The 25,506-nt window shown below is 43.5% G+C and overlaps 1 long non-coding RNA gene across 1 annotated transcript; it reads left to right on the forward strand.

The window, feature by feature from the left end:
* Nucleotides 1-1,705: 1,705 nt before the first annotated feature.
* LOC112213239 lies at nucleotides 1,706-25,318 on the forward strand. Its single transcript, XR_004462120.1, has 3 exons — nucleotides 1,706-3,422; nucleotides 7,372-7,849; nucleotides 21,408-25,318. It is a non-coding gene; the product is annotated as an uncharacterized LOC112213239 (long non-coding RNA).
* The last annotated feature ends 188 nt before the right edge of the window (nucleotides 25,319-25,506 follow it).

Consider the following 25,506-nt stretch of genomic DNA (forward strand, 5'->3'; position numbering starts at 1 on the left):
CATCAAAGAGCGACACGTGCCAAATGTGATATTCCATTAGACGGCGTAACGTTTGTTTCGATAGGTAATCGAGTCTCGTGGAAATAGATTGTACGAACTCGTTTTCAGACATATACTTGATCGCGTGTCACGAGGATGGTCGCCGCGTGATACGCGTCGCATACTTGCTGATTAACAGCGAAACGACATTGTTACACAAATGTGTAAACGTGTAATTAAATATGAAGACTACGAAAAGGAAAGAGATAAAAGACGAGGAACGCCTGAAACTTGAATTTTCCATGCGGTTCGCCCTGCCTTGTACGTTCCTTCTGTTCTGCCACTCCTACTGTCTCCAACGTACGACGCAACATCGCTCGTAAATGTTATAAATTATTTATCAGCGTGTATACGTACGATCGTTGAAACGTTTGTTGTATTTGATCGTATGCGTGGTTTTCCCGTTCTTTATTGCCAATTACGAGCTGCAAATCCGGCATACAATTTATCACTTTTCATGTTACCTTTATTGCGCTCGATCCATATGTTTTGCGAAGCCATTCGTTAACGCAACCTGGAATTCTCTCTTCCTTCGGCCGTGCGTGCTATCTCGTTTTAACAAGGGCGAGGATTCTCGACGACGTTGTCTTCTCCGTGAGTTCTTCGGTTTTACGATCCAGACCGAAAGACGACGAACTGTTTCAAGGGGGCAGGTAATCTTTTTCGTCGTCTACGAGAAGCGTTAAAGATCATCGGAGAACAGGACTCTTTCCTTAATGGTATCTTTTAATCTTCAATCTCTTTCTTCTCTTCTGCCCCGTATTTTCTTCGTTTCTAAAAAATGTTTTTTTAGCAGATACGTATGTACCTGGAACACGTCGAAGTACTATCACGTTATAAGGCAGAGCAGAGTTTCGCGTGCACGAGATCGATATTATCCTCGTCAGTGCGTATTGGAATCCGTAACGAAGCGGCAGTGATACGAAATAACGCGCCCAAGCTATCTGCCGGAGAAACAGATAATTCTCGCTAGTCAAACCAACCAGAGAATTTCCTAATCTTCTAACGAATCGGCCAGATTGAAAATCGCATGTTCGTCGTTTCTCCGATAATTCTTATCGGCCATTAAATTACTCCCCGAGCTTCCACCCGTTCGTTCCAGATTTTTTTCCAAAGCGAACTTTACGATTCTCGTCTAGAAATTTGGTCACCATGTCGCAGCAGTCGTGGTCAAAGCTTCTGCCGAGGTATAAGTTCAAAGAAGAAGGTCGCGCGACGAGGAGAGGAGGAACGTGTTTAACGAACGGCAATAATTTATGCCCGGGCACGGCCGCGCGTGGAAAAAACTCGTTGTGCTCGTCTTCCCGCCTCGACTTCGACCAGTAGGCCAGCCAGTGAGCGAACTCATAAATAGCGGAAAAGGCTGGCAATTCGCTTTTACGTTCGGAGGGCTCTGCTCGCGTCCGTCCGAATTGCTCTTTTTCGAACTGGCTATTGCCACACTCCACTCCGAACGGATGATTGAAAAAAATGCGGCACAGCCGCCAAACCGCGAGATCCGCGCGCATTTCCTTCGAATCCTAGTAATTCCGTTTCCGTTTACTGGGGTTACAATGTCGTTTCTGGTTATCCGCTTACTATCGCCGCGTACACGTTTCGCGTTACTTTTCAAATAAGACCGGTTAATCATCCGGAGCTTACATTTTTTATACGCGTTTCCCGTTGGTTGTACAAGCAGCCTGGATAAGATCGATCGAACTGATTTTTTCTGTTCGTCGAACGCCAGGGGAAAGCAACGATCCAGAACGGAAGTCGATTAAGAATTCTTCTGCCTTCGGGCTAGCCCTCTTTTTCAAGCGTCGAGTAGAGCGGTTTAAAATCGGCTCTCGCCGTAGATACGATGTTTTGCCTCGATATTCGCCCCTTGATAACTTTCCGTCGAGAGATATGGATCGACAAAGATCGAGGATACAGCGCGACTTATGATTTGTCTTTTGGCAGGAACGGAAGCACGTGGTTGTGTTTTATCCGGGGGCGGTATTGATTGGATATTTTTGTAATACTCTCCTACAGCGGACGTTGATTTAAACCCGCCATCTGTTTATTGATATTCTTTGGACGATTCGGAGATCGAATTACCAATGGAATACTCGAAGACCAGTCTGTCAAAGGAATCATCGATATTCCGAAATGACCGATTTCTTTGTCAAGTATCCCCGCGTCGTCGAATCTGTGGAATAGTATCCTCGACGCAACAACAGCCCCTTCTTCAACGTGCAGCAATTACCTTCCCCCTTAAGACAGAGTAAACCGCTCTTTAAACCGTCCCTCGAGTACTCCTTTCCGTCCATCGAGACGGTCCTGTTTCTCCTATAGACTTGTCCTCGCGCGTTTCTATCCTCTTCACAAGGGGAGACGGAGTAACGGCTCTTGGGGGTGGATCGGCAAAAAAAGAGACAGCAGAGCGAGTTCTCGTCTCCCGTGAGGGAAGGACAGAAAGCGAGGTAGCACGAGGGCCGGAAGAAGGAGAGAAGAGAAAAGACGATGGTGGTTGGTGAACGCGAGAAAGGTAGGGTATTAACCGTGAAGAAACGAGGACCGGCTTTTCACGGTGGTGTCTCGAAGGCATAGCGGGGTCTCTGCTTCCGACTGCAGATACATTGCGACATGGAACCGGGGGTTAGTGTAGGGGGTTTCGTGGTGGCGCGAGAGGGGCGAAGGGACCGGCGACGAGGGTGGTGGGTTGCTCGGGGCTCGAAAGGGGGATGAAATGCGCCGCGACGCGCTGCGGCGAAGCCAGACGGAGACGGACTGAGTTTCTGCTCCGCATCCGCAGCATCCTCCCTCTCTATCCTCTCTGTCCTTCTCCAGCCCTTTCTCTATCTAGTTTTCTTTCTTCGTATCCCCTTCCTACTCCTTCGTCTCGTCGTTCACCCTCTTCCTTCTTTCCCTCTATCATTCCTTCGTCTCTCTCTCTCTCTCTCTCTTCCACCCGGTTAACTTTCGTTCCGTCCTTTCCCTTCTCCACTCTGATCCTCCTCTTCCGCGTTTAACGTGTCTTCTATTTCCACGCGCCCGGCATTACGCTCTCTCCTTCATCCCTTGCGATCCTCCTCTCTTTCTGCCTCGCTGTTTCTGCCTTTCTCCATTTCACCCCCCGACTCAAACCACCGCGGTCCAGTCGAGTGTCGGCCCGTGAACCGTGCAGTTCGCCTCGTGGCTCGTTCGCACGACGGCTGTGTGACGATCAAATTGTCCATTCGGCTGGTAGGAACGCGCGCGACTCGACAGCCGGCATCCTTGCAAACACCACCTACATAGATCACGGCAGGATCTAAGAAGAGTCGGGCATAAGAGGAGATTCTATCGGCCGGTTGGACAGCGAGTGGCGAGAACCAGCGTAGAAGCCAGCAACCGGAATCCACGTGGTGTTGACGTGAAAGGTAGAAGGGGTGCTCTCACTGGGAAGGGTGGAAAGGGTTCGAAAGTGTACTGTTATTGGTCGTTTATCTAATACGATCACATGTTTCGTGTTTGAACAACGGAACGATATTTGTAGCTTGTGTGAAAATATTGGTATTCCTGAAGAGTTTGTAGATCGCTACGATAGCGATTCGCTTAATTTGCCTCTCTTTTCTCTTTTTTTTTCAAACAATGATGTTCAAGTTTCGCGTAAATTATACGATTGGAACGAAACGTTGGATGTTCGTGTTCGAAGCAGCACGTTCGAAAAATTGAAATGTAGATAAAATATTTGTTTGTTGCCGTTTGTAGTACTCTCGACCAGTGGATGGAGCAATGGGCAAAATATTTTCTTTCTTTTCTCTTCTTGAGGTACCAACTAATTTTTCAACTTGAACACGCTATTGCCTCAAAGCAGTCAAATAAGCAGACCTAGTTTACGCTATTCTCAACAAGTCGAGAGGAGAAGCTTCTCAGCTTATTAAGCTCCACTCTCTTCAACCTTTCCACCGCAACGCCCAAAACACGAAAAGAGAAAAAAAAGAAAGAAAAAGAAGCTGTATCGCGTCGAGAGAAAACATTTCTCTCGAATTTTCTTCCTTGCAATGAAATTCCTTTTCCCATTTCTTTTATACCTTTTTAGAGACGCGCCATGTATCACACGATTCGGTCTAAAAATGAGGGCTTTTAAGAGGACCGGAAGCAGACCCTTCCGTAACTCTTTGACACGTTGCAAACACGCGTCATCGGTTCGCTTGGCATTCTTCGTATTCTGATCAGACGCGATCGAAATTCGCTTGCGTGCACTCCGATTGAAAATCAGCAATCCCGGTCCACGTGCCGCGAATCCTAAATCGTAACAAGCACCTGGCTACTTGATTCTACAGCCATTTTGAATCCTGAACGTATTTGTTTCGAACGATACAGATTTTAAACGATGTTTGTTGGTGTTAAAGAATTCTCTTTACCAGAAAAAAAAAAAACAAACTTTTCTGTCATCAGTCAACGGTCAAAATTTTCTAATACTTTCATGGATCGCACGAGTTATCACTATGTATACGACATTGACCTATTCGAACGCTCATTTTTTATATTTATCATATAAATAACGCGTAAGCTAAGATTAAATATTATAGATCGAAAGGTCAAATAATTTACACGAAAAAATTTCGAAGGATCCTTTTGTCATGTAACGCGTCGTAGCCGCGACGCACAAATTTCATTTCCCGTGAAATACGAGAATGGAACAAGCCAAAGAGTCGAATGTTTATCGCGTTTCACGGCCAGCACAGCGAGAAACGTTTCCTCGTGTTCAGTTTTCCAGCAACTGAAGCAAAATCGAGCCGGACGATCCATATTTGTTTGTGTAGCAACGATAAATATCGAAGTTAATGGCTATCGCCATCTAGAAGGTGCGCGATTCAATGGAGGTTAATCGACCGACATCGGATCTGAATGAAACTAAATCGCGTTAGGCTTGATTTCCTTCTCACAAAAGAATCCAATTATAAGCCTTTCAACGGCCATTCGACAATAACCGGCCCAGTGTTCCTAACCTCTTTCCTTTCCGCCAGCATTAACCAAATTAAAATTCCCGCTCGCGATTGGTGAATGGTTTTTAAGCCGTACAAAGCTTCGTGGTTTAGCGTTTCTCCTCCAACTCTTTGTTATTTTTTTTCCTTGCGGACGACTTCATTTAATATCGCGTGAAAAATTAACATTTATCGATTTTACGTTGTAGTATATGTATGCCATGGTGAATGTACTGTGAGTGAACTAAGTATATTAGGCTTGTAAAGTCAGTCAGGTGTTAAAGTTTACGCTTTAAGAGTCAAAACAGTAATTTTAGACACAAGTATGGCGGACAGTATGCCAAACACCGATGTGCTGTATATAAACTAGGAACGGACTTTGCAAGAACATAATCTGCAATTTTGTAAAGAAGTTGTATATATAAATTAATAAATGGCCCGGAAGCCATTAAAATGCATACGACTTCGAGTATGTCGCCAATTAATGTTCTAATTCACGATCTCGTTATATCTCTTCTACAAATTATACGAGATGTTTCGTATCTAATGACCCGTTTGCTACATTTCAAGAAATTGTTTCATTCGTCTTGCATAATTCGATTGGTCACGTAAGAAACCCCGTAATACCGCATAATACGTGTTTCAGCGATAACGATTTGTTACAGTCGAAGTCAGTGACCAATCTCGTAAATTACATGTTCAGTCATATTGTCGTAGTCGACTAACGCGTGCGCGTTACAGCTTTATTTATGTCGCCATAAACGCTTCTAAATTAGAAAATAATTAACCACGCGTCAGAAGCCAGAATTTCCTGCGAAATTCATATCCGTTCTTTAATGTTCGCATCGCATCCGCGAATTTTTTATTTCAAACTTTATTCAAACAAATAAATGGCGAAGCGAGAGGATCTAAACAAAGAACGCAGCATCGTTTGTCACTTTAAACTCATCATTCATACCTGGTGTGTTAACCGACGAGACCATTGTGCAGTTTGCGAGTTCGTAGAAAGTAAAATGCAGCATTAATGTTCACCCAAGCGTGTCCCAAGAGCCCTCGGATAATGGGTTAATTCTTCCAAATCTTTAGAGAATCAGGTATTTGTTATTGATTTTAATATCTTTAATTCCATCGTTGGTTGGCGATATCGCAGCTGGGTTCGTTATGGCGGTATAACGAGATGTCGAACGAAGAACGCTCGGCAAAGTTATCACGATCTCGCGATTACATCAATTTCTTCCGTGATTTTCACGTATAAATGTCGATAAAGTCACCGAGTCGGCTTGAGCGTATTGCTACGAAGAGGCACTCGATTTAAGTACCGATCACGTATACCGTGGCAGCATAAAAAACAACACCGGTAATTTATCGCGATGCTCCAATACTTCCGTTTTCGATAACAGCGTTGATGCGACGATTTTCTCGATGACCGTGCATCTTTTACCACTCCGCGAATTACCCGGCGATTATCCCCGGTTATTTACATATTAAAAATATACCGCTATAGATAAGGACATAAATCTTGGTGATAATTCGCTTAGTTTCGTATCTTTCGCGACGAATCTAACACGAAAACGCAAACGTTTAACACGTAAGGCACGTACCTTATTTCCCGCGAAACGTGTGATGCACTTGATCAACGATCTTTAGCTATTTATGTCAATATTAAACTGGTGGCGCCCCCTTTTAGTATATTGAAAGAAGTTCAGAATTCACGAAAACAGGAAAGGGGGCGTGGTGTGGGGAAACTTTAGACCCGCTAATAGGTTTGTAATCTATTAACAAACTCAGTGGTCGGAGGCTGTCACTGATCTTGGCGGTACCGAACGAAATGAAGAAACACAAGTATCACTCGTGTAAGGATTTAGATACGTTATGGCGACGAATGTTATGTATATACGGCGGAAAATATATAGTGAAATCTTAAATTACGGCATTAATCGACGACACCGATTGACACATTCGGAGCTTGAAACTAGAAAAGTCACTTGTGAATTAATCGTCAAATTTCTTTCTGATATGTATACGTGTCTGGTGTGAAAGTAGCAAACTGTGTACTTTTAGAATTCTCTTTCCAAATTGTATGTTACAGAGGTCCCGAACTTCTTATCTTTCTCTAGGCATATCAAATCACTGTTGGAGTTCTCGAAGCATGTAAGCTTTAACGTGTGATCGATTTCGTGACCGTAATAATATCTTTTCTACTCACAATATGTGGACAAATCATGTGTTTCCATTTTAACTTTACCACGAAACGTATTACATTATCGATGTAACGATCGATGAGACACGCCATTTTCCCGCGCTTTCGAAGTGAACAGAATCGCGACATTCGCGTGACTAGAAATAAATGATCGGGAAACGTTAAGTACCATTCCTTACCTGTATGTCTCTTGCGAAGGTGAAGCCGCGGTGCAGCCAAAAGGAAAACCAAGTCCACAAAGAGAAGAAGTCAGTTATTTCGGTGTTAATTAAGTGACGACGTCCTCACATAGACGCGCGCATACATGGTCATCAGGAGCGGTGCCTAATTGGCACGGAAACAACACGGCCATCTTAATTGGTTAATTTGCGAAGAGGCCCGGGAACCCATGCGTCACGGCACGCTCGACTATCGCAGGATGCAGTTACCTATGGCCATCTTGGAATAATCTTCCTGCCCTTTTCTTATATTACTTCCCCCCGATCGGGCCGGATCCGGTGAACCAAGGACTACCATACCGTCTTAACGATAATTCGAACAACCTTCCTCCTTTTCTATGACAAGTTCCTGCAATACGTGACCAAATTCGCGACCATGACCAGCGGACAGAGGAACAAGTCTGTAGTACATCCGGAACAGCGGTATGCCTACATGCCCTGTCCGCTCTATGACACCGGTAAGTTAACCATTTCTTTTGTTTCCAATGCTTTCCGTTTAATAACATAACGATATTACCTATACCGTTCAATTGCGTAATAATTCTAGAGGATTTAAACCATTATGGCAGTCGACGTGCTAGAAAGCATACATTCATTTTCTTTGGATGGTTTTGGACAATTAATCAGGAAACTTCGTAGTTTAAATATATTATATTTCTCTCGTGGAGAAATTCAAATGACCAATGTCCGGTGCAGTTGTTCGGGCTCTCGTTTGTTCGAACAGGGGAAAATCGCGCAGCCAGGATGCGTTATACGATAGAAAGTCGCGAAATGCACAAGGATCATCGTTTACGTAGGCTTCATACGACTGCTGTTCCACTTACTTATTATTTGCCATTGGAATGCAAACAGAGTAAGAAACCGCGGTTTCTATGAGATTTCCCTGTCGATTCCTGAAAGTTGCCGGCCAGGAGTTCGTAATAAAGGAAATTGGATTTCTATAGCGAACGAATAAAGTTTCAGACGGTCGAATCGGAACGAGCATCGGCCTTGGTGGCCTTACCGCGAGATCCTCCAGTTACTTTGTATCTAAATGTCGTTCGGTTTAACAAAGGCTGACTAATAAATAAGCTTCTTCTCCAACTTTTAAATAGATCGTCGTTTCTTTCGCGTTCGCTGCGGCGAAAATGATCGTTGGATTTTTCGTATCGAAGGGATGAGCAAAAGAAACGGAAAAGGCGGAGGCGGAAAAGAACAAGATCTAAGAAAAAAAGGAAGAATGGAAAAAGAGGAACGAAGTTAAGAAGGAAGAATTTATTGAATTAGGCAAAAAGTTTTCGCATTCTTTATGAGATGTCATTTCCGTATGTCACTGAGTAAGCTGTTAATAATTACGTATTCTTCTATTCTCATAACATTATCGCTTATGCAGATCGTTACAGAGTTATGTCAATGTTGTGTTAAAAATTATATTTTACGTTTAAACAATACAACTTTCCATGTAAGCTGATTTGCGGAGCGTGAAATGCTATTCATCGCAACATAGCGGTATTTACTATGACAGAAATGCAGAAAACTTTCACTCGACTGAATAATTTATATTCAAAACATTTGAATTATCCCGTAGACTAGGTTCGCGAAATTTATTCGTTCAAGAATGATATTTTACTCGTCGCTAAGCCGCGTCGGTAGAACAATTTACGATCACGCATAAATTAAGCGATTAGTTTGCACATTACTGTCATCATCAATATTTATTAAATCATTTTACTGCGTTTTAAGGCGCTCTTATGTAACTCCTTGTACGTACACATGGCCATTTGAACAACAAAACTACGAAGTTTCCTAGCTAAGTGCGTCGAATCCGCGAAATCACTTGCACGTATCTTTCACTGCAGTTTTTCTTTCATTTTCCGACCGTACGGTATAAGAGTACTTGTCACACGATTACCAGCATGGGCTTTATTTCGATTAAAATAAACTCAGATGCATCCATATTTACGTAAATACGAAAATAACTGATGCAACGTGTTAGCAAACTCCGAGGAGTTGATTGCCAATAAATTCCTCGCGTTTCGAACAAACTTTTCTTACTAACCTTGTTATATCGTAGACTTACGTATCAAGTTTCTTAAGAAAACTATAAAAGAACAATCAATTTGTTCAAAGATCTATAGTAGAAAGTCTCCTTCGATGAACATGATACTCTTTCTTTTTGTCTTGAAATGTTTCTGCTTAGAGACAAAATTGTTGCATGCGCTAAATCTACTTGCATGCGGTCAATTATGCCTGGAAATTAATTATAGCGACGAACAATAACCCTGGGTGCTCGTGATCTATCAGCGTGACTCGTGCGACAATGAACACGCCGCCCAATTGCAAATTTGACCGAAACTTTAGTCTCGGGACATAAATGACACGACCTGACCACAGAGCAGCGATGACATTCTATGTCGAAACTAGTGTATCCAAGTTCGCCACGTATGATGAACGATCCCCTAGTGTCGAAGCCGAATTTACAACATAGCTTAAGAGATAGGGTAGGAAAAGCGATGGCGAGATCTTCCTATCGTCTCGTTTATGACATTCCACTCACGTGTTCCCAGTACCAACGCGTTATTAAAACAATACTCACAGGGTAGCTGAATGACAGTTAATCGAGATAGTTAATCTTTTGATCAATGACACGAAATATTTTACTCTTTCCCTTTGGTTGGTAAATTTTCAATGTCGGTTAAACCAGATAGTTTTCAAGCGATATGTCATGCTCAAGAATGATTACCTATAGTTTATCGAATTTGGTTATATACATGGAATAATGGATTTCATTGTTGCCTATTCCAGGGTACCTGTTAAGTCAACATGCTCTGCATACAGGATCGGCAAGATAAACTTAAACCAGATCCAAAGATACACGTTTGATCGATGCGCGGTCAGCCGCACAAAGAGACCACCGCACCGTCTCGTTTCAATCGGGCAGATCTCTTCGCTCCACAGAACATTCGATTTTGTACGCCTTGCTTTTAGTTATCAAACCGATATCCAACGAATCATAATGCTATTATCACTGATTATCAACGTTTGTCATCCTTAGGTCAAAACGTATTTCTTCAGTTTTAAAGAATATTCGAATCAACGTTATTCGACTGATGCATACTACCGATCAACTCTTCGCTATACATAGGAGTCGAGGCAATCTTTCTTCCTCACGAACAATAGTTTAGAAGAATGCAGGTGATATTAGAAAATATTAGAAGGACATGAATTTTCCACGTGCTATCTGGAGTACAAAGTTGATAAAGTTGAATAATATCGAAGCTTAGGGCAGAGGTAGCGCAGTTTCAAGTTGTTACTCGATAAGTTTCCCTCCGAAGGGAACCTACTATTTCGCGATGCTGGCGATTTGGAACGATTCGCGTCGCTTCATGTTTCATTCACCATCCGTTTCATTATGCATCGCGGTGGTTAGCGAGGCCACGTGCCCACGTGTTTCCGAATTAATTGCAATTTCCGTCGTCTCGTGACACACCCGTAGACGATGTGACTAACACCGTCACGAACAAAAACCCGATTCCGAGCACCTGCGAATTTAAGTCTGTTCAGTTTACTTAATTCTTCGTATCACCGTGTGATATGGAAATTGCCTACCTGTCGCTGCAGAAAGATGTTTAGCATGTAAGTATATATCACTTTGCTTTGAATGTCGTACAGGGGGATCGAAAAGCTGTTAGTCTAGGTAGATTTAGGGTTATAGCAGGGTTTAAGTGTAGCGGGATTGGACCTTTACGAGACTTTAGAAGTACAGTTAACTCCTGCGTCCGAAGTAAGGTACATATTCGGAGAGAAGTTGATCTAAATGGGATCTTCTTAATAGCGTTTAAAGATAGAAAGTTTGATGAATATGAAATAAATTAAAGTTGCTTAAAATTGTAAAACCATCGCCACTCGAAGTATGTACTTTTTAAACTTTATTAATTGCTTGTGATTTAAGGATCGGTTTTATTCAAATGGCAAGGCTCTCGTAATAAACTTTATAGTTTAGAAAAAATTATAGCGAGCTTTCAGTTTGAAGCGATATACTCTATACTCTACGATCGTCAAGCCGCGAGATTTACCCCACGCATGGAATCAAAGATTCGAATGCCCAGCATCTTTCAGCATCGAGGGTAACGCTAATCGTCAGGCAAGTTACTTGAACAAGCGCTACAGTGAGATTGCCATCGAGTTTACTTGGCAGATATAGAAGGCCACTGTGTGTCGTTGGCTCGACGAACATCGGAGATATAGTCCGAGAATAGTCTAATTAAGGAAACTATCGGTTCAGAAACAGGGTCCATTAGATATCGCGTTTGCCAACTATTCGTCCCGCCGCGCCCGGTTGTCTTCGCTCAACTATCGAACGCAGATAAAACTATTTAACCGAGAACAGAGCGACTATAAAAGCGGCTCGTCGTTGTGTCCAAATATTTGCCATCGAGTAAACTTGGAACGAAAGATCAAATGCTTTCGAACATTCAGTTCTAAACTCTCGTTTCGTAATATTTTATACAATGTATTTAAGATGCCATTTCGTAGGCGTTAATTCTGGCGAAAACACGTTCGAAGTAAAGCGAACTAATCGTGGAAATTAGTTTTGACGCAAGTTAAACAAATCCGCGTTGCAGCTCGAACAAACGTCAAACTCGAACGAGGATAAGTAAAGTTCTCCACGCCTCGATGCAATTGTTCGGAGTTGCTCGTTCAACCAGCGATTCGCGTGTTTCTGAACAATTATTTACAACGGCAATCGCTTCAATGACTCACTTTTTCCACTGTTTCGATAATTCGATATCAAGGCAAAGGTATAAAGTAGAAACTAAAATATCGGTAATCGATCGTGGTTAATTGTGCATGCAACTATGTACACTGGGATCAAAGAATTTGCTGAATCGCGTTTGCTTGTTATAAACCAGATTATCGTAAATCATGTTGCGATGCGTGGCGAGGAATCGAACCGAGAAATTCGACATTCTGCGATCGCGGTGCGTGTCGAGATTTGGTTTTTCCAAATTGCAAAAGTCAAATCGCAGCAAAGTCAATTTAGAACATCTGTCATGCGTGCACTCGGCGTAAATGTTACGCGTTTTCTTTATTTTTTCTTCTTCGAGAGCGGAACGTGGAACGTCGTGCTTACGCGCTCGGAAAAGCGTTAACGAGTCACTGTTTCACGAATGGTAGGTCGATCGAAGTTAAACGAAAATCTGTCTCTTCGCGTTTCGTAAGCAACAAGGCTTTGTATTACGACGCGTAGACTCACCCATGTAAATTTCACAGGAAATTGGATTTTGCAACTCTGAAATGTCTCCTGATAGATGGTATACTGTGGTATAATGATCGAACGGCAGCGCGGTTCGTTTTTAAGTGGTAGGATTTCGTGATAAAATCGAAAAACTTGTACACGATTAGCAGTCCCAATATCTTCCTCCCTCAATCTCAACACCGCCTTATCTTGCTGCAGAAAAGTAAAAAATGCGTTAAAAGAACATTTGAAAAACAAAGATGAATCGTCTCGATTCTATCCTTGAAAGCGGAAAAACTTCGTCGCGCGTTCTCAAGATCGATCACCTATTAATTAAAAGTTGCAATCGTAACAGCGTCGAGTAATTCGAGTCGATAGAAAAATCGTCGTCTTGCGATCTCTTCCCTGAAAATAGCAAGAATGCAGGAATGTAAATAATTCCAGTGGTAGGAACGCGAGGCCAACCCCTGGAGGAACTGCGAATTAGCTTTAAAGACTAAGTGCGAGCTCGGGGCGTAAGGAAGTCAAGGTTATCGCGACCAGGATTACACGTTGCCTCGTATACACAGTAGGGAGAAAAAGAAATTTGCACGGGCGCATCAAGGTGTGCAATCGATTGTCTAACTCGTTCGTGGACGAGCGTCGAAACGCTCGTCTGACGGCCATGATTTCGTGACAGAACTCGATAGACGCTTTATTTCGGGGAACGGATTGCTTCGATGCGAGATTTCACAGCTTGCGTGCTATGTTGTACAATTCCGATTAGATCTAAACAAAGTATATCGACCCATCCGAGTGGAACGAGGTGATAATTATAATTAATCGATAGTTAAAACAGCGTGACCACGTGTCTTTTAAACGCGATGGATTTCGAAATTTGGAACTCGAAAATTAGTCTCTGAAATAGGAGATACCAAAAATGTTTCTCTTGCGACAGGTGCCATCAAAAGCTTATTTTCATGCGCACGATGGTTCAATCACGTACGTAGAATGTCTTAACTTTGAACGTTGCACGATTTATCGAGAGATCTCTTTCATTTGTATCCTGCCAACCTTTAGAAGCATTGATAAATCTGGTCCGCCTTTTAACAGGTGCTATTTGTCTTCTCCTCGAGCACGCAGCTCGTGTGCTGCGTAGTTTTCTGAACGGTGAAAGGGAGAAAAAATGGTACTGGATATCGCGCGACATTGGCCCTCGATTTTCCTCCACTGGTTAAATAAGCGATCGAGGATAAAAGAACTGGTCACGGTTCTGGTCATGGGAACCAGTACGTGACGACGATTTATTCCACTTAATCCGTTCGATCGTACCTGTTTAATGAATCTCGTAGTCGTTAGATCAGCGCTGATAAATGATCGAACGAAGGCAAGATCATCGAGGATTATTTATTCATTTACAGTGGACTTTTGCGCGAATTTTCACTTCACAGCGTCATCGCGTAAAATAGATCAAAATTATGGCCACCCAATATCTCTCGACGTGAAATACGATTGTGAACGTAACAGACTGATACGCGAAGTTGATTGATATCGAGGTTAACGGCTTTGGCTCTTGTCATCGTTCGCGCGCAATGCACAGACACTTCACGGTTCGTTGGCGAAAAAAAAATGACACGCTCGATCGAATATATTAGAAATTCAACCGAAAACCATAATTCTTTGCGCCCTTTGAAGTGTCGAAGCTCTGGATCGACGCGAAGTGCTAGGTATTTTGAAGGTTTCGAAAGTAACCGAAGGAAAGAGGCGAATGAAATTTTGGATCGACGTATTTCCATTTAACATTTAAAACCTTTTTACAAAGATAAATTTTATAGTCTAAAAAGGTCCGAATAAAAAGCTCAGGTACTTTGGTTGGAAGACTCGATCTTGATTTCATCTAGGTAACATTCATTTTTTCAATTGGATAGCTAGAAGAGAAGAATAACGGAGTTCGGATGGCTGGTGGAAAACCGGAAACCATCTGGTCTCCAAATTTCTGGCAAACGATAAATGCAGGATCGTAATTCCGAGTACCGGCCTTGTTAAGCTCTCGTCTGTTTTATGACTACTTGTTGAACCGAGCAAACGACCGTATCGAAACAGTCGGCGATGGTTTTCCTCTTTCCACCAAGTTTACGTTCCCGTGTTGCATTCTTGGCTGCGTCCTCGCAATATTCGAACTTACGCGCTTGAAACTAGGAATTTTCCAAAATTCCGATATCGTACGGAGCTTCATCCGAGATTCATTCCTGCAAGATCGCCATTTAGAACAACGAGCAGACGCAACTTTTCCCAAAGGTAAATCCTTGTTTCGTTCCGAAGAATCTCGCGATTTTATCTCATCATTTGCAGCCGAGAGCAATAACGAGGAAGCGCTTGTGCTACATTCCTGAATTTCCAGAGATCGTGAATTATTGCGGGCATGTTATTTGCCACGTACGTTCTTTCAACAATAACCGTGACTTTTTATCGAGCGTCTCAGACAATGCCTGATTCGTGTCTCGTTTTATGTGCGTCGGACGGGAATCATTGTCAACGGTACAAATTGAGAACGTTCCTCGCTATGATGAAAGTTTATCTAGCAGAACCGTATTGTGTTTACCGTGTGTAGATGGCGTACAATTATACATACGCGCTGTCGTACGATGAAGCTCGACTTTACTCGTTCTTCGAAACGAGTTTCCTTTAAACGAAAGGAGAATTCCTTATATTTTTCCATATAATCTCTTTACCTTGATCTATTGCAATTTTTTCCAAACATCGACTCTTTCACGGTTTCCGCAACGATCTCGCCACGTGCGATCAAGTATTCTACTAATAAATTAAATAGTAGTAGTTCGTAAGAGTAAAAACGTTGAAAACACGAATCAGACAAAACGATGTAACCGCAAGTTCAACGAACAAGATAGGCTTGAAAGAACAAACAGTCGAGGACAGGTCGAACGAATCGGGAAACAGATAGATTCGAAGATGCGTGGCGTGTTCTTCGAAGCGAGTTTCTTTTAAACGAAAGAAGAATTCCTTATATTTTTCCTTATAATCTCTTTACCTTGATCTATTGCAATTTTTTCCAAACATCGACTCTTTCACGGTTTCCTAACGATCTCGCCACGTGCGATCAAATATTCCACTAATAAATTAAATATCCTGTACTAATATAGTAGTTCGTAAGAATAAACACGTTGAAAACACGAATCTGTCATAACATCGTGTCACTCTCATCGCACGGAAATCAGACAAAACGATGTAACCGCAAGTTCAACGAACAAAATAGGCTTGAAAGAACAAACAGTCGAGGACAGGTCGAACGAATCGGGAAACAGATAGATTGGAAGATGCGCGGGGTGTTCTTCGACAAACAATTTGATCGTTTGTCTTGCACGTGACGCGATGGGAACTACGACGGGGCTGGATGCAAAATTGCAAAAGGTGGCGCGGGTACGTCTCGATTGAGTTGGACTCGACTCTGAAAATAGCACGCGGTCGTGGAAGCAACGCGACGTGAACTTGACGACGGCGAAGGTCGAACGCGCGCTATCGGAATGCGGATAAAGTACGCAGGTGAGGTATTTGCGTTGCAATTTTACCTCCTCGAGCGTTTCGAAGCGTAGGGGAGCGAACCAGAGCGGAATCGATCGGAGTTGGTTTCGCGAACTGTTGCGGTATCGATTCGTTGCTATTGCACCGTGTACTGTCCAACTGTACTCGTTGGTTTCGCGAAAACAAATCGAATTTTACGTACGAGCTGGTCCGACTTTTCCTTTTGAACGGTGCTCCTTTGATGAAGGCGTTTCGTGTTTCGTGGAGAAATTTGAGGAGAAGAAAAAGCAAGTTAGACGTTGGTTGGACGTTGTATTACAACGTGCGGTTGAATATACAGAACGAATATAAAATGGATGTTAAGCGACTAATGTCAACCAATGATCACGTAAAAATGAATAAGTTATTCGTGGATCTGGAGATTTGGAATTAATTGATCGTTAATAGAAATATTTGGAGATACGCGTGACTATATTCTGCTCAAAGTATAAGTTTTATAAGTAGTATTGTAAGTATAAGTTTTTTATCAATCGTGCTCGTGATATTTGAATATTTCGCTTTTATCGCAAAGTTTCCTCGTTAATTTGTACTTCGAATGTCGATAATGCTCTTCCACGTGGTTTCCCTGCTTCTGCATTTTTTTTTTCGATAGAAATTCTCAAAATTTGATGTATGATCTTTTCGCTATTTTACGTCCTTCGTGACTGGTAGATTTTTCTAAGAAAGATTGATAGTTGCACGAGTGTAAGAAACGTGATTAATAACCAAAATATCTTCCAACTTTTGCTCTAAGAGTTCGGCAAAATTCTCGATATAAAAAGGCTACTGCTCGAAGTTTTTCATTCGAAGAACCACGATACGAGCTTTGGAAGTAGAATTTTAAGTACATTGGTTTGTAGAAACATCCAATACGACCTACGGATTACGAAATGGAATTAAAAAGTCAGTCGAAATATCTCAAATACTTTTACAATACACAACAAACAGAGTCTCGAATATTTCTCACGCGTATTTCTACAAAACCCTTTGCCTTTTCCTTCAAGAATTCAGTCTAACGACTTTTTAAAATTTTAAGCAACGTTCCATCGATCGCGTACCTCTCGTCACACGTTTACAAATATTTCCTACGATCGGATATTTCTAGGATATCGTAAAATAATTCGACATCGTCTTAGAATCTCCTTCGAACGTTATTTCGCGTTTTCTATCCGAAGTTGACTGGATCCGTGCTGACGTAAAAACTTAATGTCCCCGTGCTCATCTTTTCTTGACAGAGCGAACGTCACTCGCTGTTCCTTCTACGTTCTTCCGTCGCTACTTTTCATCTCATTTTCGTTTTTGCTCGGTTATCACGTTCCGGAATACTTTTTCGATGTCGTTTATAAAAAGCGTTTTTTCGTGCCGTTTATAAAAAGCGTTTTTTCGTGCCGTTTAACGCGCAGACGTGGCTTTCGTAAACGCCAACTCGTTTGAAATTCGTCGGGCAATTTGTTCGAACAAACTGTTCGACAACATTTTATGCCTCGTTCGTGGAACGCGTATTTCCAACACACGGCAACGCGCACGCAAAACGCTGAATTTTCTGTACAGTGGGTGTGCAGTCAATGAATACTTGAACTTCATGGCAGTTTCGTGACTATCGATGACCACGTATGGCCTGCCCTTTGCTCGTACAGGAGGAGCTTTACATTTTCTATCGAATAATTCGCCGAGCAAAAATAACTCGACCGTTTCGTGTTTCACTTCCAATTACAAAGTCAGGAAGATCGGAAATATTTCCAAAAAATGATTACCAGCCTCTGCAATTTGATAAACGTGGATCATTTGGAAGATTGCGAAAGAGCAATAAGAGCAGATAGTGGCGGAAATCGTAGGAATGAATTAAAAGTTGTCGGAAATGAAATGACATAAAAATACGACAAATCGCATTAGAAGTTCGTTAACATCGTTGAAATGACCTCACGCGGTAAAATTAGCAAACGATAAACGTTGAACCTCGAAGTTCAAGTTTAATGCTCCTCTCGTTCTGCTTTCGCCCGAACGCCTAAGTAGAATGTCGAGCGCCGCGAAGTTACGAGAAGTTGCCAACTCCTCGCAGTCGTCACTGTCGAGCCACTTAGTGCCGCGTTTCCGTCGGGCTAATATTCCACCGAGAAACGCACTCGCGAACCCTCGTAGGGATCGATTTTGAATAGAAGAACACGCTAACGACGAAGAATCTTTCTTCCAATGGTCGTTTAAACGCTACAGATGTTATTAGCTGCGAAGCTATTTCCTGCTAACAACGACGAATGCTCGCAAGGATGGTCGTGAGGAAAGAAACTTTATTACCATCTGAGATATATGTCTCGAGCAGAGGGTGTAGACGGGTCAAGAAGACACTCCTTCTTTCGATTTCTCGAATACGATCGGATCTGTGCGAAAGAGTCGCGATCGTTGAAAAATATGCAGCATTACAAAGATTAACGAAATCGTTTAGATATCAAAGTTGAGGATCGATCGCCGTGACATTGCACGATCGACGGCTGATTCCACCGATTCTCTGTTTGCCAATCTCTTGCGCACAGTACGCCGGTTCCCCTAAATTAGCCACCTTGAAGTATTCATAGTTTTTGTCTTACCGCCAACGCGGTGTTAATGCGTTTACGTTAGTCTCGCAACGAATGCCAAGAATAAGCTTTGCCGATCACACGATGTAAATAATATCTATCTGATTGATCTTTTGCTTTTTCCCGTCATCGACTATCCGTGTCATCTTTCGTTTCGTTTCCGTATTTCCTTTAATTAGTAGAAAAATCGTACAGAGAATAATTGGCGGAAATTGTTTCATAGGAAATGTGGTGGAAAGGCAAACGAACGATCGTGAGAATAAAACGTGGCGGGTGATCGAGAGAGTTGCAAGAAACACGAAATGCGTCCAAGGCTGTCCTGTTAATTACAAATAAGGGCGTTGTTCGTTAGTGCCTCGCAGTAGAATACGCCAGTAGTCGAACCAGTAGCGCAGCCCGGCATTTCTTCCTCAAGAAAAGTAACGCTCCATCGTTCGTGAATAGGATAATCAAACCGCAACGTCTATGAAATTTCTCGTCTTTTCCCTCGAACATTGTTTTCGTTTATTCCACTCTCGTTTTGCCTTAAGGTTTATTTGCAAGAAAAAGGATCCCTTTTATAAATTATCGACTCCTTATCGTCGATTCAAGCTTCGCTGGAAATCCTTCGAACATCGTCCGGAATCTTAGAACGTACAACGCAAAAACACAAAATAGTTTGTTTCCTTTGAAAGCCATAATCTTGACGAAAGGAAGGTCTGTCGACAATCCGCATAAGTCGAAGGCGATGGCGAGGCAGACATCCGGCAAATCGAAAGCCCGACTTCGGACCCAGGTCCACAGGTTCGATCGAGCGGTTCTCTTCTCTGTACACACAAAATCCGTTTCACGGAAACGCCTTCGTAATCGACGATCAGTTACTATCAACCATTCGATCTTCCATAGTAAAACTGTTCCCTGAGGGTGGGTCGCGTTGGAAATTAGGTAACGAGGATATAATGGTCGGTATAATCCGTGGCCAGTTCTTCAAATACCGATAAATCTGATGGCGATTCTCTATCACCGCATAAAGTGTTGCCAATTTGGAAAGGAGTTCGTAAATTTCTATAAAAACCATGCTATTAATCAGAAAGATAATTTCGGTTTAATTCGGTTTAAGTTCGAGTAAGAAGCGATTACAAATTTGACCAGTATACGTCGTTTTCGTCGTGTTCACTGACTCGTAAATGGAGATTCCAAGACGGATGAAAGAACTGTTGCCAAAAATGCGACGGCCGCGATTTTCGTCGCTATCGAAATCCCGCTCTTTTATTCAGACTGGTGCAGTCACGCTTGGTATTCTGAATTATAGCGACGTTCTGACATCGTAAATCTCGCGAAAGGGAACCAGTTTCGTCGGTAGTTCGATTACTTCTAACGCAGCTTCGCGTATTCGTGAAATTTGTACGTTAACCAGAACGGATCGAAATCGCAGAGAGAATATCGCAGGTTTGGAGTTGGAAAATTGGTCGTGTTTTAAGCTGCCAATTTTTTTATCTTTTTGTTATTGCATATCGTTCTCCGCGCAACTAAATTTATATGGAACACTTGTTGATCTTTTAATTCCGTACCCACGTTTCTCTCGAGTCAACGTAGTTTCTCTCATAAGCGAGCAGAATTCCTGTTATAACTTCGATAAACATTTTTCTTCGATACACGTATCGGCTATTTTCTCTTTCCTTCCTCCTTGTACAGCCGGAGACACAGCAGCTCCGCAATAACAGTTATTTCTCACGTCGTTTTGCTCCAACGAGACACCGTTTGTCGCCTGAAACAAATTTCGATGTTTACGATCGCCACGTTCTTCCAACGATTATCGCGCATTTCGAGCATATACCAGATATCAAAAACGTTGAGTACCGAGAGCACATTTTACATTCTCAATGAAACCATGTCACGTACCATTTTCCGTGGTTAAAATTGGTATCGCGTCTCAGGAGAAGTCGCGAATGTTAGAAAGTTCGCCATGTTCGTTGATGTAAAGAAATTATTAGCATTTCGCGTGATCGTGTTAGTTCTCGCAGTTAGCAGTTTGTAACAAAGAAACCTTCGACGAAATCCCTCGACTTTTTCGCCGATGACGCTAAGTAGATTCTAATAATATTCGCGTAACGGGGTTAGTTAATTTTTCGAAGTGGCAGAGGTCCAAAAGAATCGTTTTGTTTCATGCCTAAACTTTCCACGTCCTTTTTATAAAAGGATAAAATAGCGAAAAGAATTCTCCTTGGTGCGTATTATAGATTTTTCTCAAGATTCGCCTGCATTCGAGTTTTCGATAAAAACCCGCACCCATTTTGCCATCGAGAAAAAGAGCCGTAGAAGCATTCGCGCAACGAGCTCGCAACGTTGCTCAGGCGCGTCAAGAACCTCGGTTATTCGCAGTCCTGGCGTGTGTCGCGACGCCTCGTGCTCGAGAACCAGTGCCAACCGAAAGCGGTTCGAGCTGCGATACCTCGCAAGGAACGTAATCTCGATATTCACAGACGTTTCAAAACCCATGAGAATAACTTTATACGCGCGATTATCGCTAGAAGGATCGATAATATTAACGCGTCGCAAGTGTTCGAATTTAATTTTCCCACGTCGCTTGCGAAGAACGCGTAGTAGCCAGGATGTAGGCGGACCAGGTTCACGCAGTCAACGACGCGTCAACTATGGCAACAAACGCTATCGACTTATATCGTCTTATAGGCAACGCGCAGTATTTTTCAAGAAATAAGACACGATCCAACTTGTAGTATTCCACAAAGGCTTCGAAACCGATCGGAGCACCCAACGCTGATCGAAAATTTCGGTGCATTTCCTCGAGCATCGTCTAACGAAAGCGGCGCAAAAGAGAAGTCGGTGGAGCGGGCAGGCAACGCAACGTCATCGGGCCTGGTCAGCGTCGCGACGCCTCGTGCACGCTCAGTGCGAGGCTGTCGGTCGCGTGGCGAAGCTACCCTCGCTCTCCGGCAAGTTAATCGACGAGGACACGTGGGTCGCGCGTCAAATCGATCGATCCTATCCGCGATCGAGCTTCGACGGAAACACAGGCCGAGGCAACACGGTGTACGTACGTGCACGACGAGGAAGAATCACGGTGACCAGGGTCGGAGATAACGAGCGTTGGCTGACAAAAGACCTTGACGCTGCGCGACACACACACACACACACCACCACCACACCCGTCCACCCCTGAATATTTCAATACCGCATCGATCTAGCGCATAGCCGACACACGTGTGTCTCGCGATCGCGACTCTCTGTGTGACTTCTCCGTTTGATTTGTAACTCCGCAACTCGGTTTACCTGTGCGTCGCCTGTCCGTCAACCACGCAGCGGACTAATCAGCAGGTACTACCTCGCGAGGACAAGTTCACCAACCAAGTATCTCGTCATGTTTTGTGAATTGTGGCGTGGAATTATTATGGTCGAACGAACGATTAACGGTGCCACTCTAGGCTCGTAAATGTGCTCGTGCATCTGTTCCGCTGTGTTCCAATCCCTGTAGACCGCAGTGAAGTAGACCCGTGTACACCTGGACAGCCATTCGACGCCTCCGTTCCTACTTTACCTCGAAATCCTAGTATATAACTATATGTACTTTGATCGTCGAGTTTCACGATCATCGACTCGACTATTCTTGTTTCGTGTTTACCACGATATATTAACAAAGTACCGATTGCCAGGAATCTTATCCTTCTGGTTCACTGTTTTTACACGCTTCGCTCTGTATTTTTGAGTAGACGTAGAAGCAAATCATAGTAGTAAGATTAATGCCAGTAAGCTGGTCCTGGTCACTCATCCTGTTCGTTATTTGAATGCGTAGTTGTTGGAAGGTTCAACGTGGACCATGTATGACGGCACTGAACGTCTTAACGATCGTTCTTCGTAGCCGATAACCGATAATTGTTGCTTGCTGTTCGCTTTCCATGTTGAGAAGGCCGGCGTGTATGCGCACGGTGTCTTTCTTTGACAGACAAACGAAAGCAACCGAAGGTGGCTCTTCGTTACGATCGCGATCGTACAGTCGTGTACCTTTTTACTCACAGCGAAGCGTCGAGCTCGAACAACCTCGAATTAAGACGCGGCCCCTTCTTAACTCTCGACTTGCACGAAAAAACACGGTTCGTTTTGCCTCGCGACTTTCTCCAACCTAACGTTGTAACGCGACGTACCGAACTGTTACCCATCGACCGCAGACCAGTTCGTAAAACACCGCGCCAAGTTCTAGGAAGAAGAAGATCCTTCGTTCGCGATGTTCGTTACTTCTGCCCCGGTTGAACGGAATTGTAAGATCGAGCGTAATCGCGCGTTTCAATGCTTCTCTTTTGTATGCGCAAAAGGTAACTAGCTCGCAATGTCAAAGGTATTTTGTCCGATGGAGCACAAGGAATACGCGTTTCGCGAAGAAAAGGACTCGATTCTCTTCTTCGCGCGACGAAACATTCGCTAGGGAGACTGTGACATCGTTTTTAGAAAGTCAAAGGGAAGCGGACGAATGCTGCTTCTTAAGGAGCTAAATGTTTCGATTAAAAAATAGAAATTGCTGCACGGATAATTGTTCGCCGTATATCCTTTAACCTATTCGCAATGACAGCAGTCGCGCGCAGTTTGTAAGACGGTACGAAGTACGACAGCGTTTAAACGCGTAGTTGGCTGAGCGCAACCCGAACTACGTGCATTATCGCAAAAACTGAATAACGTTTATCTGTTACGATTAGCATATTCGGAGGCAAAGTAAAAAATGTTGTCTCGCGAGCGAAAAGAATTCTGCTTACGGAGGATTCAACGTTTAAACTCGAATAATAAACTTTGAATCTTCCACAACGACCTCGTCCCTATCTGGCACAGTTTTCAGGAAACATGAAACGGTATCTTCGACTAAAGTTTGTCAATTTCTTATCCCCAGTATCCTCGTTTCGAACAAATCGGTCTTACACGATCGACGAAAATTATTCAAACAGCTGCAACGGATCGAACCTGTTAACAAATATTGTAGGAGCCAGGTTCGCGCAACTACGATCGACGTTGCAGGTCGAGTCGCAGGTATCGAGCTCTCGAACGCCTCTGTCGTTTCCCGTTTCACCGACTGCGCCGTAAACAGAGAACGCTATCGTGACAAGACAGTCTTCCTCGCGGCTGCGGCAGATCAATCGAAAGGCTCGAGTATTAAAGTCAGCGTCGCAGGGTCGGCCAAACAGTCCTCCCCTAGCATGGAGGGCACGTCCGCGTTGCCTGTACCTCGACGTCACGGGTCACGACGTGTCGCGACGTAGTGTTCGTATCAGGAAATCCAACCACGGTCTCTCGATTCGCTTGGAAATCGTCGTCTCGCGATATTGGAAATTTCGCGCGAGTCGTGAACGATTCGGTGCTGGTCGAATGACGCGTGAGACGGATCGCGCGAGTTTCCGACGAGTTTCGACAGGCAAACGAGGATCGAAGGGTCGCCGTTGGATCCAACATGGGTAACGTGTCTTTATTAGAACGCAAACGAGGATCCGCGATTCTCGCGTGACACGCGATACCGTTATTGCCGAGGTGTAATTATAATTCTAGACCTTGAGGTTTGTTGGTGAGCTAAATCGAGCGTGGTTAGATCGTCTTCGCGGCACAGGTTGGCTCGACCAACTTTGTAAATCGTTGCGTTCTTCTCGTGATCTCATTCCGCATGATCTTGCGCTTTTTTCGCTTATGATCGGACGATACTCGGACGAGGGCGGGAAATGCTAGGTTCAGGTGGACGTACGATGGTAACTCGCCAACTGGACGGAGAAAGAGATCGGGAAATTAGTTATCTTGGAGCACGCCAAGCAAGGCGGTAGGGTTTTCGATTAAACGAGATTCGTGGCGCGTACGAACAGTCGATGTAATCGCGTTTCTTTCAGCGACCGAACTCGAGACGAAGTTGTCGCGTGGCTACCGTGCCGAAAGAAAAGTAGAAGAAAAGCTGTGCATGACGCTAGTGGGTAATTCCGAAGGACGAGTAAAGTAGCACGAATAAAAGTTTACGCTCTGCCGACGATTGGTTAGACACGAGAAATCCTCGTTTTCGAAGTTCGCTGGGAGAACGACGAAAGCGACGGCAAAGCGAATCTATTCCTCTTAACAAACGAAATGACTCGAACGTATCAGGATGCGTCGAGTTCCTTCAAAATTCGGTCCTTTCCTAATTAATCGGGTTTCCTCGCGGCAAGTTTTCGAAATCGAAGGTTCAACGAACAAGTGTAATCGTTCAGATCGATCGTTGTTCTCGCGACCGAAGCTCGACGTCGACGGTTCTTTGGCTTATCGAAAGAATATCGACGAGAACGTGCGGGTCTGGACTCGTTTCATTCTCTCGTGAAAAGTGAACGAATAAAAAAAAAAAAGAAACACGTCGGAAAGTAAAGACGGAAGAAACCGGAATCGCGTACGGGGTACTGAGAGAAGAAACACGGTTAAACGTAGGGAAGCTGCCTAGGAACGCTTTCGTGATCGTCGAACACCGTCACCACCACCACCGGCGCTGCTTTCCATACGCTGTAAAGCTCCAAAAAACCAACTACTCCTTGGACTTGAAAACATCTCGAAACGATTACATCGCTCGGCCACCACGTGCTACGGTGAACAGAAAACAGATAAGAATAAGAGAATTAAAACCAAAGTAGAGAAAAGAGAATAAAACAAAGTAGCGGGAAACACGCGAGAACCAGACGTTCCTCCCTGTTCGTTACTTGTCTTTGTCACATTGTACCTGTCTGTTTCACACATTTGTCAGTCATGAATCTTATGTTCCGCAAGAACTTCGGCGAGAAGGGATTCG

The sequence above is a fragment of the Bombus impatiens genome, unplaced genomic scaffold (genome assembly GCF_000188095.3).
Source record: "Bombus impatiens unplaced genomic scaffold, BIMP_2.2 scf_0548, whole genome shotgun sequence".
Classification (NCBI taxonomy): Eukaryota; Metazoa; Arthropoda; class Insecta; order Hymenoptera; family Apidae; genus Bombus; species Bombus impatiens.